Below are 17,303 nucleotides of genomic sequence, written 5' to 3'. Positions count from 1 at the left end.
GCAGAGAGACACCCGAAGGCGGCCACGCCTCCCCCAGTCGGCCCAAGACAGAGCCGGCTCCCCGCAGCCGGCTTGCCGCCTCCCTCGAAGGAGACGCCCCATTAAGGAGACAAGACGCGGTGAGGCTACAGCGATCGCCCGCCGGGCGGCGGCACTGTAGCCACGCTTACCACGACGAAGCCCACGTCACCAAGATGGAGCAACAGTAAACAGCCGCCGACCAGGTCCTGGACAGTGGGGCCTGCCTGTCGACCAAGGGGCCGGCAGCCGGCGGGACCCACCAGTCGGCGGGCCCCAGCAGCCGGCGCAGAAGTCGGCGAGCGCAGTCACAGACGGCTGGGCCCCGCGCCCAGTCGGATTACCATTGTACCCCCAGGGGGTAGGCCTATATAAACCCCCCGGGGCACCCATGCAAAAGGTTGTTGACCCCCAGCTAGTTTTAGACGCCACACAAGGAGAAGAAGCTAGCTAGCCGTGCCCTTCTTCCTCCTCCCACCGAACAGCTCAAGGAACATTGTGTAGCCACTTGTCCATCTAGTGATCATGCGGAGACCCCGCAGAGCAGCAGTAGGGTGTTATCTCCACGGAGAGCCCCGAAGCTGGGTAAGATTCGCCGGCGTGCATGTCTTCGCCTCATCCCGTTTCCAGGCACCGGCAACGTCTTACTGGCTCCCACAATGATAAGCCACCCGTTGGCATATGTCGCACCTACCACCCGACAGTTTGCTTTTTCCTATATACTAGAACAATGTTCATGCGTTGCAACGGAATATAAAAATCTAGTTACGTTAACTTGTGATTTACTTGTCTATGATATGCGATTGTGTACATAAATGTTCATCAAATTCCGCCTGTGATTTACCTTATATTTGGTCAGAAGTGATTTACATGCCTGTAGTATGCGATTGCGCAAATAAATGTTCATCAAATTATGCCAGTGATTTACCTTATATTTTGATCAGTAATTTGGTAAGTAAATTAAAATGAAATTGGTTTAGAAGGTAAGTAAATTAATATGATTGATTATTATACGGGGAAGGTTGGACCAAGGAGTGGTGAGAAAAAGGTGAAACGAGAACCGTACGTCCTTTCAAGTAGTAGAGATTTAGCTTATATTTTGATCAAAAGTTTGGTAAGTAAATTAAAATAAAATTGGTTCAGAAGATAAGTAAATTAATATGATTGATTATTATACGGGAAAGGTTGGACGAAGGAGTGTGAGTAGAAAGGTGAAACGGGAATCTTACGTTATTTTTAAGTAAGTAGATATTTAGCTTATATTTTGATCAAAAATTTGATAAGTAAATTAAAATAAAGGTAAGTAAATTAATATGATTAATTACGGGGAAGGTTGGACGAAGGAGTGGTGAGAAGAAAGATGAAACGGGAACTTTACATTCTTTTTAAGTAGTATATATATAGTGTTACTATTCATCACCTAGGGTGCAGAATAAGTTATTCTTCACCCGAGGTAATCTTACGATCATTTCATAATTAAATTACATTTGGAATTCAAATAGTTACATTCCTATTGATTCAGTATGTAAAATTTGACATAAAAAAATAAAAATATAGATCATAAGACAAGAAAATTTACAGTTTATGTGTATTTTACACTATGTTTTTATGTTTGTAATTTTACATAACAGAAAATATTTTTTACAATGATTATATTTTTTACGGTCTCTTTTTACATCGGAAATAAGACAAAACTTAGTAAACGTAAAATTACGGTGCTTTGATGGTAAAATAAAAGGGGTGAAGAATAACTATTCCTTATCCAGGGTGACGAATAGTCAATCCCTATATCTGTGTGTGTAGAATATTTAAAGTACAAAGAAAGGTACAAAAGTAAAGTAAAAAAATGAAAACTGAAAAAAAATAGGTTGTGGCTCCTGCGGCTGGGCCGGCCCATCTGGGGCGCCCCCCGAAGCGAGCGCATCCCCTCGTCTCGCTGAACGCGAGAAATAGGGGTGCCCTGGAACCAGACCGCAGGCACTTCCGCTGGGTCAACCAAATGGGCTGGAATATGACGAAACCCACTAGCGCGTTTCTTCCCTGTATAAGGTAAACATATATTTGCCTGTAATTTAGGCTTAGGTAGACATATTTGGTTGGGCTTTCCTCATGACCCATCTCATGTACCTATGAACTTACTGGATACATATTGTGTAGCTTCAGGACATCGGATAAATAATGAGAAGTCGTCCATCTTTTTTAGCAAAGGATGTCCCCCACAGCTGAGGGAGACTATCAAGAATAACCTGCAGGTCCATAATGAATCTTTGAGTGAGCGCTATTTGGGCATGCCTACTGATGTGGGCCACTCGAAGAACGGTACCTTCAAATATCTTAAGGACCGCGTGTGGGAAAAGATTAAGGGGTGGATGGCTAAGTTACTCTCCTCAGTTAGTAAGGAGGTTCTGATCAAGGCTATTGTGCAAGCAATTCCGGTCTATTCAATTGCGTGTTTCAGACTACCACGTGGACTATGTGAGAGTATCACCTCCATCATCCGCCAGTTCTGGTGGGGCTCCAAGCAAGGAAAGAGGAAAGCGGCCTGGGTCGCATGGGATACTATGACTATGCCTAAACACTTGGGAGGTTTGGGCTTCCGTGACATGGAAATTTTCAACCTAGCGCTGTTGGCAAGACAGGCTTGGCGAATGTTGACTGATAGTACCTCGCTCAGTGCCAGAATTCTCAAGGCGATCTATTTCCCGGACTGTTCTTTGCTTCAGGCCGAGTTGGGTGCTCACCCCTCCCTAATATGGCGTGCTATTTTGGATGGGCGAGATGTCCTGTCACTTGGTCTCATTCGAAGGATTGGGGATGGTGCAACGACGAACATATGGCAAGATAACTGGATCCCGAGGAACAGTTCGAAGTGGCCATTCACAGCCCCGTCGCCAAATGCTCCAGTTTGCGTTGCTCAACTAATTGATGGTACCTCGGCGACCTGGAAGGAGGAGCTAGTCAGGGCTGCTTTCGCCCAAGTTGACGCGGAGGCTATACTTCAGATCCCGTTGTGCACATGACGTGTCCCAGATTTTTGGGCCTGGCATGAGGAGGCTCGTGGACGTTTTACTGTTCGTTCCGCTTATCATATGATTTTGCGTATTAAACATGCCCATGAAGCCCAACTTGATGGAAGCGGTGGAACATCATATGATGTGAACGAAAGTAGTAAGTGGACGATGCTCCGGAACATGCAGGTACCTTCAAAACTGATGGTCTTTGTGTGGCGTCTCGCCCGACAGTCAGTGCCGACAGGGACAGTTCTGAAACACCGACACATGGCTACAGAAGATACTTGTGCTATCTGCGGCGCAGTTGATACCTGGAAACATGCATTGGTTCTTTGCCCGATGGCGGCGAGTGTGTGGTCGTTGGCGCCCGAGGAGTTGGTAGACCGGATGAGCGAACAGGGGTAGATAATCCCAAGGACTGGCTCTGCAATCTGCATGAAATATTACCAAAACACCTCTTTGATCAAATGATAGTAACTTTATGGGCACTATGGGGAATTCGGCGTAACGCTATCCACGAGAACATTTTCCAGTCACCAATCTCAGTGAATGCATTCATCATTAGGTACCTTTCTGAGTTGCAGATTGTCAACAATAGTGTCCAAAGAAGCTGTGAGGAGAGGCAGGCACAGGCAGTTCATCGGTCGTGGTTAGCCCCGTCATCAGGTAATGCAAAACTAAATGTAGATGCAACAGTTTCCAGGACTGGTTCTGGTGCTATAGGAGTGATGTGCAGAGATGATACTGGGAGATTCTTGGGTGCAGCGACGCTCTTTTTCAATCACATTGATGATCCGGCGACTTTGGAAGCGCTCGCCATCAGAGAGGCTTTGGCATTAGCAGAGGATCTTTACCTGCTGAAGATTGAGATTGGTTCAGACTGCAAAGTGGTGGTACAAGACTTGAGTTGGGACAACTCGGCAAGCTATGGTGCAGTTGTACATGAAATTATAGATCGGTCCTCTCTTTTTGATTTATGCATTTTTAGTTATGAAAGTAGGAGCTCAAACTATGAAGCTCACAACTTAACGAAGCATGCTTTATTTCTTGGTGGTGGCCGCCATGTTTGGTTAGGCCACCCGGGAAACCTATCATCCGTCCCTGTAAACATTGTGACGAATTAATAAAAGCTTCGCGAGGTTGTCTCAAAAAAATTATATTAATGAATAAAGTGGCGAGATTTCTCAAAAAATAGTAAACATATATGGTAAAATTATTATTCAACATAAGAAACGTGTTAAACCCCACACGTTTCTGATGTTAAATAATATTTTGGATCGGGTCCAGTATAGGCCGGAGAAGAAGGGGGAGTTGATGGCGGGTCCTCATGTTGCTAATTTATGTCTCTTGTATTTGATCTGTATTTTCTATTTTCCCTAGTATAACCTGCATAGTTATTGTGTAGCTCAAGGCATACCATATAATATTCCTTACTATACCCTGCCTATTATTGTGTAGCTCAAGGCATACCATATAATTTCCCCTAGTATAACCTGCCTAGTTATTGTGTAGCTCAAGGCATACCATATAATTTTCCCTAGTATAACCTGCGTAGTTATTGTGTGGCTCAAGGCATACCATATAATTTCCCCTAGTATAACCTGCCTAGTTATTGTGTAGCTCAAGGCATACTATATAATTTCCCCTAGTATAACCTGCCGTTATTGTGTGGCTCAAGGCATACCATATAAACGTACTATTTTTAAGATGAACATTTTTTTTGTCTACGTGCGCATTGGTAGAAAAAACGGCAATGGCGGAAGTACTGCAGCCGGCATCTCTACTCCTAATGGAGCAGTTGGTAGTCTTCGCCAGTCAATTTTCGTCCCATCAGAGACGGTTTCTTTCGTCCTCGATCCCACCTCCCACCTTCCCGCAGGTAACCACCCCATCGACAAAAAAACCCAACCAAAAGAGGGAGCGATGCCTCGAATGAAAAAAAAACCTGCGAAAAAAAACCTATGAAAAAAAACCGACAACTCGCCAATCGACACAAAACTACGGTCGACGAACGTCGTCTCTCTTATCTCCAACCCCTCCCTCTTCTCGCCCCAAACCCTAGAGGTATGACGGGCACCGATCTGGTGGCGCCACCACCGCGGATGACCACGCGCCGGCAAGGCCTCCATCTGTGTCCCTCGCTTGATCCCCTCCGCCCGCTCCTACGGTGTGTGCCACCGACGCCTCCGGCGGCGCTTGCGACGCCTACGTACATGTGTTTGTTTGTGAGTACAGCTACCCCTTGCATCCCCTTGCATCTCTTGCATATACGTAAGTATGGCTACTGGAGGCGGCGGCTACTGCTGGAGCAGGACAGGGTTTCTCTCAAATTGGTCTTCAATAAGTATAGATACCCCTTGCATCTACCTGTATGTCTTTGTTCTATTCTTTCTAATTGATAAAATACATACATATTTGTTTTTTAGCGCAAGGCTATGTATATGAGCTTAAAAAATGTTGGTTCCTGTGTATAGTAGTACTAATAATGGACTTCTCGGTCCATATAATTTGTTCTCAAGATGTTATTTTCATTATCGTCTTGCTTTGTTCTATTGCAGATCGTGGCCAAACTATTGGAAACTATGGTGCATCATGGTATATATGTGACCTTCTTGCCCATGTAGACACAAGAGGCTGAGAGAATATGGGCCTGGATCAGGCTATCAGGGCATATGGAGCAGGTGCGAGGGTAAGAGTAAAGAATGTTGGGATTATTTTCATGTCAGTTTAATTTCTAAATGCTAGGTGGAGACATTGGTTTGGATCTTTTTCAGATAACACCTAAATTAGTGTCCTTGTTTGTTCATGACAATACCTAATTTCAGTAAATGTTCATAAATCATAACGAACTTTGTGGGACATGAAAATAAACTGACGTGACCTTCCTTTCCTCTGCATTCGATACCCTACCCGCATGGCCACGCTGCCGCCTGCCCAGTCTGCCCAGATGGAGGAAGGAGCCGAGGAAGCGCTTGGAGCGAGGGTGAGGTCCCGATGCGCGTCTCCCTCTGTAATCTGGCGTTGTCTGCTGCTGCTGTGTGCGCGGGAGATTGGCAGGAGGCCGGCTGTGAGAGATTGAGAGGTAAGACAGGCTTCAGATGGGATGGTGGGTTTTATACTGCCTTTTTTCTGTGAGATGCTTCAGCTGTTGATTTGATCGGATGATGTGTGGTGTGCTGCTGCTATTTCTGTGAGAATGCTAACGCAGAGAATTTGTTTGATTAAAGATTGGTCCTTTGGTGTGTTCGTTTGATGGACAGCGAGTCAAGGTAAGATGATCAATTCACTACATGGTCGTTACTGCCCTGTTTAGTATTATGAACCTATTCCCTTTTATTATTCTCTTGTTGATGCAGACCTGCTCACTTCATAATGTTTCCGCATGATGGCCCAGTCTTTTCGTGTGTGTGTGTGTGGGTGTGTGTGTGTGTGACATGTTTTGGGCGGCTTGCTTTCACACATGCAACAAACTGATTATATTCTTTTTCAGGTACAAAGATTATTTGCAGGAGTACAAAGAGAAATATAAGGTCCACTGACTCTTACTTGAATAGTCAGATAGATAAAACACAGTATGTGTTACACTGAATTTTCCTTTTAAAGTCCCCCTTTGTATTCTGCTTATTTCTTCGGTCCATGTTGTGTTATCTCCTATAATTGGTCTGCATGTTATGCAAGTCTGAATTCCTACAGGTTCATGACGATTTAAATGTTGCCAAAGAAATATACAAGGATCAGTGCTATAAAATTGTTGAAAGACTTACAGACATGTCACATGTATCATGAATCAGACACAGTAATTAAGCTTTCTTACGGGGCGAGAGTGTAGATGAGAGAGGGAGAGGCGGAGACGAAGCCGCCCGAGGCGGCCGGACTACCACCGCCGTCGTCTAGATCTTCGCCGTGTGGATGCGCAGGGGGGTCACATCTGATCCGTCCGCGATCTCCCAGTACCCTCGCGGCGGTGCCATCGGGAGGAAAGGTGGGGTCGACGGGATCGGGCGGTGACCGTAGCGATCAGCCGCACGGCGAGATCGGACAAGAGGAGAGACGGTGGGCACAATGGCGGGCGATCTTCTCCGACGAGACGGATCCGGGCATTTGGATCGAAGGACGGCTCCGATTCACACCGCATTCGCGGTGGCGGGCTCTTCTCGATCTGGAGAACGACATCCTCGCCGGCGATTATCTACCGGACGGCGACATGATTGAGGTAGATTTTAAATTCAAACTTGATGTATATGACGTCGTTGTTGGCGAATGTGTGCAGCTGGATTTACGATTGAAGACACCGGTGATGATCGATCTGACGGAACCGATGGTCCCTGCACGACCGGATGGACGTTTTTGGGCGCTCCTGGAGAGCGACGACGAAGATCAGGTGGAGTGTCACGTCCCCACCGCCACCACGGTCACGGGAATGCCTATGGCCTCGCCGGATGCCGATCCATCGCCGAAGCCCAAGAGTACAACCGATCGGCGTCGTTCAAAAACTAAAACTTCCAAGCCGTCCATGAAGCCGTGGATCGGACCGATTCCTAAGGTAATGAGAGAACCTGTAACCTTGTCTGATTTCTTGCCGGAAAATTGGACTCTTGTCACGCGGAAGAAGAAGAAAGGCAATATTAGCCGGCCACCGCCGCCGCAAAGATAGTCGGTGGCGAGATCGGCGAGCGCTGTTCGAGCGGCTAGACGGGCTCGTTTGAATGCGTTATTGGGCCGTGGACCTGAACTGGATGCGGGTTTGGATGTGGCGATGGTCGTGGGTTCTCCTGGTGCGGGCGAGGCCCAGTCAGAGGCCCAAGCCTCACGCAGCCCCGAACGGACGTATGTGCTTGTATCGCCGCTGACAGTCCATCCTACGATCGAGTCTAGGGTTTCGCGTCCGGGGTCTCCTTCGCTGGGCACAGGACGGGCGAGGAGGATCTCTTATGCCGGCGGCATGGCAGGTCGAGGTCTGCCGCCCACCAAGCGAGGGCCACCTACTACCGCTGGCGCCTCGGCTACTGGCGGGGCTGGTCGTGGCGCTCTGCTGGCCAGTACTGCTGCCGCGGCGGGCGCGGCCGGTCATGCAACGCCGTCGTCCGTTGGCGCTGAAGGTGCTGGCCGTGGTGCCACGCCTGTCAGTGGGGTTGGAAGGGGCGGCCTACTCCCTCAAGGCCGGTGGCAGCGGGGCCGGTGGCAACGGGGGTGCAACCTCGAGTCGGGACTGGTCGGGGCGCACAGTCTTCCGCGCGACTGGGGGCCGATGCCTCCAGTGCTCTGACGACGACCCACACGTCCAGGCCCAACACGCGCCAGCCGGATGAAGCGGCGCAGCCACCAGCAGCCAAGGCGCTGGCCCTAGGAAGGGGTCGCGGCGTGCAAGGGCGTGATGGATACAATGGTTACAGCAGAGATGGTCAGAACTACAACCGATACGGACAGTAGGGAGATGACGGATATGATGCTTATGGTGAGGGACTGCACCGTGGATCTTCATCCGGTGGCGGCCGTGGTTATAACCGATACAATACTGAGGACACTGGACATTTTCAAGGTCCGCCCGATAATTTAGTTGAAGGTGTTGCCGGACCCAGGGGTCGATTTCGAGGTGGCTTTCGTCACGGTGGGAGAGGGAGACGACCACCACCGCCTCAACACTATCCACCGCCACCACCGCCTACTGCGGATATGGCCTCGGAGGAGGAGCTCGAGCACACAGCTGATGGGGTGGGAGACCCATCCACGTCACCCGTGGCGGCAGTGGACGCGGTTCGGGCTCTGGCAGCAGTGCATGTTCTGGTGACTTCTGGAGGTGCTAAGTCTAGGGATGACACGTCTGATAAAGGGCCGGAGAAAGCGGAGGGCGAAAACTCCCTAAGTGGGAAATTAAGAAGAAAAAGTTGCCTTGCTATAGATGTGGTGAACCGGGTCATTTCGTGGCAGAATGTATGAATGAGCTTTGTGACTATTGCCTCCGCTCCCAGCATGTGACCGGGGACTGCCCTCTCCTTTCCGGTCCTAAGCCTGGCATTAACATTTTTGGGATCTGCTGTAAGGAGTTGATGTTTTTTGAGACACCGGAGGTGGACCCTCTATCACAGATGGTTGAGAGTTCCTTCCCGGCAGTTATCAGAGTTACTAATGGACAGTTGACCGAGGCTCAGATCGTGAGACGGCTACGTGATTTAGTGCCAGGTAATTATCAGTGGCACCTGGAGCAGTTAGAAGGTCAGTCTTATAAGGTAGACTTTCCCACTAAAGAGGATCAGATGCATTTTCTTAAGTGGGGTTTATGCAGAGTTACGAGCACAAACATTGTTATCGCTTTCGATGAGTGGAAGCAGGAGGAACTTAAGGGTACACCTTTGGAGAAGGTGTGGGTTCGTTTCTATGGCGTGCCACCTAAATATGTAAAACATTTTCTGATTGCTTAGAGTTTGGGTGGTTTGATTGGTAAGACAGAAAAGGTTGACATGTCATTCACACGCGCACAAAACGCTGCGAGGTTGTTGGTCAGTGTTGTGAGTGTTGAGCATATACCAGATGTGGTCAGATGGACACATGCTGGAGTCACTTATGTCTTAGAGCTTGAGATCGAGGATACTGCAGTTTTCGAGGATGGGGATGGGACACAAGACATGGATACGACTAAGGGTGGCGGCGTGTCCGGGAACCAGGATCAGGGGGACGATGATACACTACCGAAGTCGGATAAGGGGCCTACTACACAGCCAGATAAGGTAGCCAGTTCTACCAAAGAGGCGCCCCCGTCCACTACTCCGATGAACACGCTTCGCTTTGGTTCATTTGCACCGGGGTCCGCTCCTAGTCGGTTATGGAGCACCAGGGTCGAGGCAGACGACCCGACAGAGCTTGAGCTGCCACCAGTGCTAAGTCTAGTCGGCGATGTGGCGACCGCGGAGTCTACACCCGGTGCGAGGGTGGACCCTGATGGGTTGGCCGCGGGTTTGGGGGACCGTGGGCAGGAAGCCCATCACACCCAGACACCAGAGCCCAACTTTTCTTCGGCGGGAGGGGTGAAGGAAATATGCCCTAGAGGCAATAATAAAGTTATTATTTATTTCCTTATATCATGATAAATCTTTATTATTCATGCTAGAATTGTATTAACCGAAAACATAATACATGTGTGAATACATAGACGAACAGAGTGTCACTAGTATGCCTCTACTTGACTAGCTCATTAATCAAAGATGGTTATGTTTCCTAACCATAGACATGAGTTATCATTTGATTAACGGGATCACATCATTAGGAGAATGATGTGATTGACTTGACCCATTTCGTTAGCTTAGCACTTGATCGTTTAGTTTGTTGCTATTGCTTTCTTCATGACTTATACATGTTCCTATGATAATGAGATTATGCAACTCCCGTTTACCAGAGGAACACTTTGTGTGCTACCAAACATCATAACGTAACTGGGTGATTATAAAGGTGATCTACAGGTGTCTCCAAAGGTACTTGTTGGGTTGGCGTATTTTGAGATTAGGATTTGTCACTCCGATTGTCGGAGAGGTATCTCTGGACCCTCTCGATAAGCACATCACTTAAGCCTTGCAAGCATTGCAACTAATGAGTTAGTTGCGGAATGATGTATTACGGAACGAGTAAAGAGACTTGCCGGTAATGAGATTGAACTAGGTATTGAGATACCGACGATCGAATCCCGGGCAAGTAACATACCGATGACAAAGGGAACAACGTATGTTGTTATGCGGTTTGACCGATAAAGATCTTCGTAGAATATGTAGGAGCCAATATGAGCATCCAGGTTCCGCTATTGGTTATTGACCGGAGACGTGTCTCGGTCATGTCTACATAGTTCTCGAACCCGTAGGGTCCGCATGCTTAAAGTTCGATGACGGTTATATTATGAGTTTATGTGTTTTGATGTACCGAAGGAGTTCGGAGTCCCGGATGAGATCGGGGACATGACGAGGAGTCTCGAAATGGTCGAGACGTAAAGATCGATATATTGGACGACTATATTCGGACATCGGAAAGGTTCCGAGTGATTCGGGTATTTTCGGGAGTACCGGAGAGTTACGGGAATTCGTATTGGGCCTTAATGGGCCATACGGGAAAGGAGAAAAAGGCCTCAAAGGGTGGCCGCACTTCTCCCCATGGGCTGGTCCGAATTGGACTAGGGAGGGGGGCACCCCCTTCCTTCCTTCTCCTTTTCCCTTCCCTTTCCTTCTCTCCTACTCCTACTACTTGGAAGGTGTCGGAGATATACCCCGCGGTGTAAACCGGCCGGAAGTTAACCCGGCCGGACTTGGCGGTTTATCTGAAGCCCCCGCTGACACTTGGCGAGTTACTGGCGACCCGCCCTGACCTGGCGGTTTACACGTAACCCACCTGGTCATTATGACTCACTGGTGATCCGGCGAGCGGGACAGACGGATGACAAGGCCCAAGGCCCAGAAGGCTAGTTCACGCTTAACGGTGGGCCGGTTTAAGAGGAAAGGCATAAGGAACGTTTATCTTACAAGGAGTTAAGACCTGGACTTGTATCCGGTTTGTATTAGAGATAGACTAGTCCTAATCCTACTAGGACTCCACATGTAACCCGCCCCTCCAACATATATAAGGAGGGGCAGGGCTCCCCAAAAAGGGACAAGATGGAAAAGTTCCACAAGTTTGATAAGTTAGGGTTAGACAAACAAGTCTAGAACTCTCAAGTTAGAGCACCCGTGTAAGTGTGACCATGATCATCAATATCAATGAAGCAGGATGTAGGCTTTTACCTCCACCGTGAGGGGCCGAACCTGGGTAAAACATCGCGTCTCTCGTCCCGCTCAACCCCTCTCAAGCTACCACATAGATGCGTTGGCCTCGCGACTAAAGTCCTGACACTAAAGACATCTGCCGTAACAATTCCATAACAGTTGGCGCCCACCATGGGGCCTGCGTACGGTGATGATGAGTTTTTGGAGGGAATTCCTCAGGAGTCGAGATGTTCGCAATTCATCGGATGGAAAAAGAGCCGGCATAAAAGATTCGGATCAACTCCGGTTTCATCAGATTGCTATTGAAAAAGTTTTAATATCAGATCAAAGTCGAAAGGCAACTTCGACAACGATGTCACACGCGCCCGTCCTCTGTGCAAGCGAGCGAAGGATCGCCCAAACGTCAAACAGGGACGGCTACGATGGAAAATTTGAGGTGACACACATGGTGAAAACAAGATCCACGATGCCCTGGGACTCACGCTTACTTTTCTCGCGTTATGGGATGATGAGGATCATGAGTCGCCAAGAGTCTCCAAAAATTCTGCCGTCGGCCGGTCGGGTAATTCTACTGAGTACGAGTCTAGGTCAAAATTGAGCCTGGCGTACAACAAAGTTCACGCAAGGTGCTGAAAAAAAAAACAGACTCGCTGGACCATCCACGAATCGGAAGCAGACTCTCCACGGTTTCATACTCCGCTGTTGACCCGCTCCATTGACCTGCCATGTTGACTACCATGGTGAGCCGCCGCCGACGCCTCTGTCCTCTGGCCGCAACCAAAGTTGCTGCTGCCGTCCACTTCCTGCTTCTATCGGCCTTTCGACACGCCGCCCGTTCGCCGGTAGGCCCCCGTGGCCAAATGCATCGAGTTGAGCCGCCGGCTGCGATCGTTGCCTCCGCCTAGTTAAAACCGAGGCCTTACTTCGCTGGGAAGCCGTCGGCTGCCTCTGTTCCACACCGCATCAACCACCATTGCCCAGAGCTGGCCCTGCATCGCCTTCAGCCGCTGACACCGCCGTATCGAGCTACCCCGGCTGAGTGGCCTCGCCTTCGCTGCCGCGGGTCTGCCCTTGCTGCCGCTGTAAGCCACCACCTCCGCCGCGGTCGGCCACAAGCCCTTGCCACCGTGCCATTGAGCCGCCTCGGGTCAACCCGCTTCCGCTATGGCCGCTGCCTGTTTCGCTCTACTTCGGGTCGACCTCGCTGAGTCGCCGTGTCGAATCACCAGCTTGCTCGCTCGGCGCCGTTCCTCTACAGTCGCTGGCCCTGCGAACCCGCCGGCCGTCTTCTCCAACACACCTCTAACTCCTGTGCCTTGCATTGGCCATGTGAAACCTGTCCTGGGAATCAGCTTCTCCCCTAATGGTCAACTCGTTGCAAGCTGCAAGTGAAGACGATTTCTGTTGAATATAGGATTTGAGGATCGGACAAATGTTAAGGATCCGTTTCTACAGAAGCAGTATGCGGGATAATTAGATGCAGTTGGAATCAACTCCCGGTTTGTCTCCACCACGAGAACCACCATTTTCTCATAAGAAGACAGAAGCAAAAGCAACTAGTATTACAGTACTAGTGTCGCGTGGCGATATAAGGATGGCATGGTCAAGGAATCAATTAGGTGTACTGGTAGTACTCCATGATGACTAAAATACTGGCACATCTACGCTGATATTTGGTCCGATCAAATTCTAGCCTGCGCATGGATCATCCGTCGTCCGAACAAATCAGGTGACATCTATCTAAGTCTATTTTTGACATATATTGTTTTTGTAAAAAGAACAATTACGTTGGTTTTGCATATTTTTATATGCAGGACAATTATTCGCCACAACATTGGTGTTACACCATGCATATGGAGCACGCACTGGCGTCATTATACTGACTTTTGATCATTTTGCACTGCTCAACGGACGCGCGCAAACCGCGTGTGGTCCGGTTTACATCAACACGTGGCCGGTTCTCCATCTACGCCGGCGTACAATGCCCGCAGGCGAATCCCCGTCCGCGCCGGTTTACAACTCACGCGGCCGACTCTCCCGTCCGCGCCGACTTACTACGCCGCGGCCAACTCATCTGGCTGTGCCGTCTCTGAAGCTGCGGCCGTCTTTGTCGTCCGTCTCTCGCGGCCTGGTCTACATCAACATACCAGGCCGCACCTGTCTGCATGAGCTGTTTATTGGGCGCACAAGTCGCCGCCACTACAGTTTTGATTAACTTCAAATCGCCAGTTGGAAGGAACCATTGGCCGAGTTGCTAACACGGCTCATATGAGATCATTTACAACCCACCGCAGTCACCTCAACCTTCTATGGATTCACATCATGCTACCAACGCCAATGATATACAAATTATGCCGGTTTATATCACGGTCAAATATGGAGAGTCTCAAGCCAACTCCTTGAGTCACCTTTGAAACTCGGGGGCTACGATGACATGACTCAGCGAATCTTACCAGTTTTAGCAAATTTAAGAACCCCAGGACGATGGAGGGAAGGATAACCCGGTCCCGGAGGCTACTGTTATATTGATGAAAGTTTAAAGGCCGTCAGAAAATTTCCGGCTTAGAAAGTGTATGACAGTTATAAAATCCCGGCTCGATGAAGAAGTTCCAGGTCATCAGAAATGACTCCGGTTTACAATCCGGTTCAAGAAAAATCTATTCTCCTACAAAGCTCTGAAGCGCTCAAATCCGGTTTAACAATGTCCGGTTCAAAAGGAAATTAATTTCTCGCAAGTTCGAGTTTGAAGGCCGTTAGAAAATTTCCGGCTAAAAATAAAGATTCTGGTTTAAAATCCGGTTCAAGGGAAAGATGTCTCCCATAAAGCGTTGAAGCTCTCAATATCCGGTTCAAGATCCCGGTTCAAGAAGAATTTATCTCTTGCAAAAAGTTAAAAATTGCCAAAGAGGACCTGCTGCCACGATGTGCGGTTCAAACATGGGTATTCTGTCTTACTGGCCATGACATATTATTGATCACATGGGAACCTCAGCTAAAGCGGGGTATCTGTTATTTTACATCATGTGTGGTTACACGGAATTGTTCTAAAGCGGCTTCCGGTTTACCCCTTGAGTTCGCTTTGCTAAAAGCATCGTGTTATATCACTTGGAGGATTGGTCGTGTCTGAACCAATACCATACCTCTTGATAGGCGAGAGCCACCAGATCACTTGGGGACTTGGTCACGTCTGAACCACTCATGCCTCTTGATCGGCCTAAGGCCACAGAATCACTTGGAGGCTTGGTCGAACCCGAACCATCGCCATGCCACTTGGTCGGCATAAATGCCACGGTTTCATTTGGGGACCTGGCTGACTAGAACCATAGTTACACCTAACGGGAGCTTGGTCGTGTTCGGCCATGGTAACGCCATTTGATCAGCTCAAATAAACCTTTTTTGCAAATGGTTTTCTCATTGCATTTGCTTTACACTTTTCTTTGAAGGTTTTTTTTGCTTTTTATTGTGTTTTTTAAACCGACAAAGTTTTTCAACCAATCAATTGACGGAACACAGTTCACGTCAATCCGGAGACTATTTGCCCGGTTTGATCCTTGTTGTTAACATCCTCTTATGGAGTAACACGGTGTTTATCACAACCCGACACGGTTTTATCATAAACTGGCACAATATGGAAGGAGTTATCAGTACTCAAGATTTCGGTTATCACCCTTACTACAAAAAGTTGGTAAAACCAACGATGTGATTCAATGTCACAGGTATGATATATTTCATATTTGATTATTCTAAATGCAGCCTTGGCTATGAACCCAGGTTATATGTTGGGCATTATGACCCGTCCGGCGGTAAACCGCCAGGACACTTTAAACTTGTTGTATGCAGAAACAGGTTGAATAAAGCATGATCACCGGTGTTTATTAAACCGGTAGTATGATCCGGTGTTTATTAAACTGGCCCTTGAGGGCTACACTGATTGAAGTTTTTATAAGCAATTGTAAGTCCCAGGTTGCTGCAAGCATGACAACCCAGCACTTGGGGGCTACATATATGGAGTATTCAGTTTATATGATTGAGATGAACAAATCGGATTTCTTCAAGGTTGAAACACTTATTGGAGCAAGTCTTAAGTTATCACTATGTTCTCCTCTTAAGACTTGGGGGCTACAGACCCATGTTTCTTAAACCGGCGCTTTGGGAGCTGAGTCAAAGGAGTTATTATTCACGATATTTCTCGGTGACAAACCAAGGTCGGCAAATTGATTATGAAGCTGGTCTGTTGACCCGGATTTCTCAGAAGGAGGAAATAACAAGGACTTAAGGATGATCAGGTACCGGTTTACAAAAATTCTTAACCCGGAGCATAACCTGTCAAATTTGTTCTTGTGTTTATTTTGCAGCATAAGTTTACCATGAATAAATCCAAGCTAAACTTGGGGGCTAATGTCGGGGATATACCCCGAGGTGTAAACTGGCCGGAAGTTAACCCGGCCGGACTTGGCGGTTTATCTGAAGACCCCGCTGACACTTGGCGAGTTACTGGCGACCCTCCCTGACCTGGCGGTTTACACGCAACCCACCTGGTCATTATGACTCACTGGTGATCCGGCGAGCGGGACAGACGGATGACAAGGCCCAAGGCCCAGAAGGCCGGTTCACGTTTAACGGTGAGCCGGTTTAAGAGGAAAGGTATAAGGAACGTTTATCTTACAAGGAGTTAAGACCTGGACTTGTATCCGGTTTGTATTAGAGATAGACTAGTCCTAATCCTACTAGGACTCCACATGTAACCCGCCCCTCCAACATATATAAGGAGGGGCAGGGCTCCCCAAAAGGGGACAAGATGGAAAAGTTCCACAAGTTTGATAAGTTAGGGTTAGACAAACAAGTCTAGAACTCTCAAGTTAGAGCACCCGTGTAAGTGTGACCATGATCATCAATATCAATGAAGCAGGATGTAGGCTTTTACCTCCACCGTGAGGGGCCGAACCTGGGTAAAATATCGCGTCTCTCGTCCCGCTCAACCCCTCTCAAGCTACCACATAGATGCGTTGGCCTCGCGACTAAAGTCCTAACACTAAGGACATCTGCCGTGACAATTCCACGACAGAAGGGATCCTAGTTCTACTAGGAAAGGGGGAATCCTACTCCCGGTGGGAGTAGGACTCCCCTAGGGCGCGCCATAGAGAGGTCCGGCCCCTCCACTCCTTTATATACGTGGCCAGGGGGCACCCCATAGACACAACAATTGATCTCTTGATCTCTTAGACGTGTGCGGTGCCTCCCTCCACCATAATCCACCTCGATCATATTGTAGCGGTTCTTAGGCGAAGCCCTGCGTCGGTAGAACATCATCATCATCACCACGCCGTAGTGCTGACGAAACTCTCCCTCAACACGTGGCTGGATCGAAGTTCGAGGGATGTCATCGAGTTGAACGTGTGCAGAACTCGGAGGTGCCGTGCGTTCGGTACTTGATCGGTCGGATCGTGAAGACGTACGACTACATCAACCGCGTTGTGCTAACGCTTCCGCTTTGGTCTACGAGGGTACGTGGACAACACTCTCCCCTCTTGTTGCT

This window comes from Triticum urartu, chromosome 1 (assembly GCF_003073215.2).
Source record: "Triticum urartu cultivar G1812 chromosome 1, Tu2.1, whole genome shotgun sequence".
Lineage (NCBI taxonomy): Eukaryota > Viridiplantae > Streptophyta > Magnoliopsida > Poales > Poaceae > Triticum > Triticum urartu.
The sequence above is the reverse complement of the archived record's forward strand: the minus strand, read 5'-3'. Positions refer to the sequence as shown.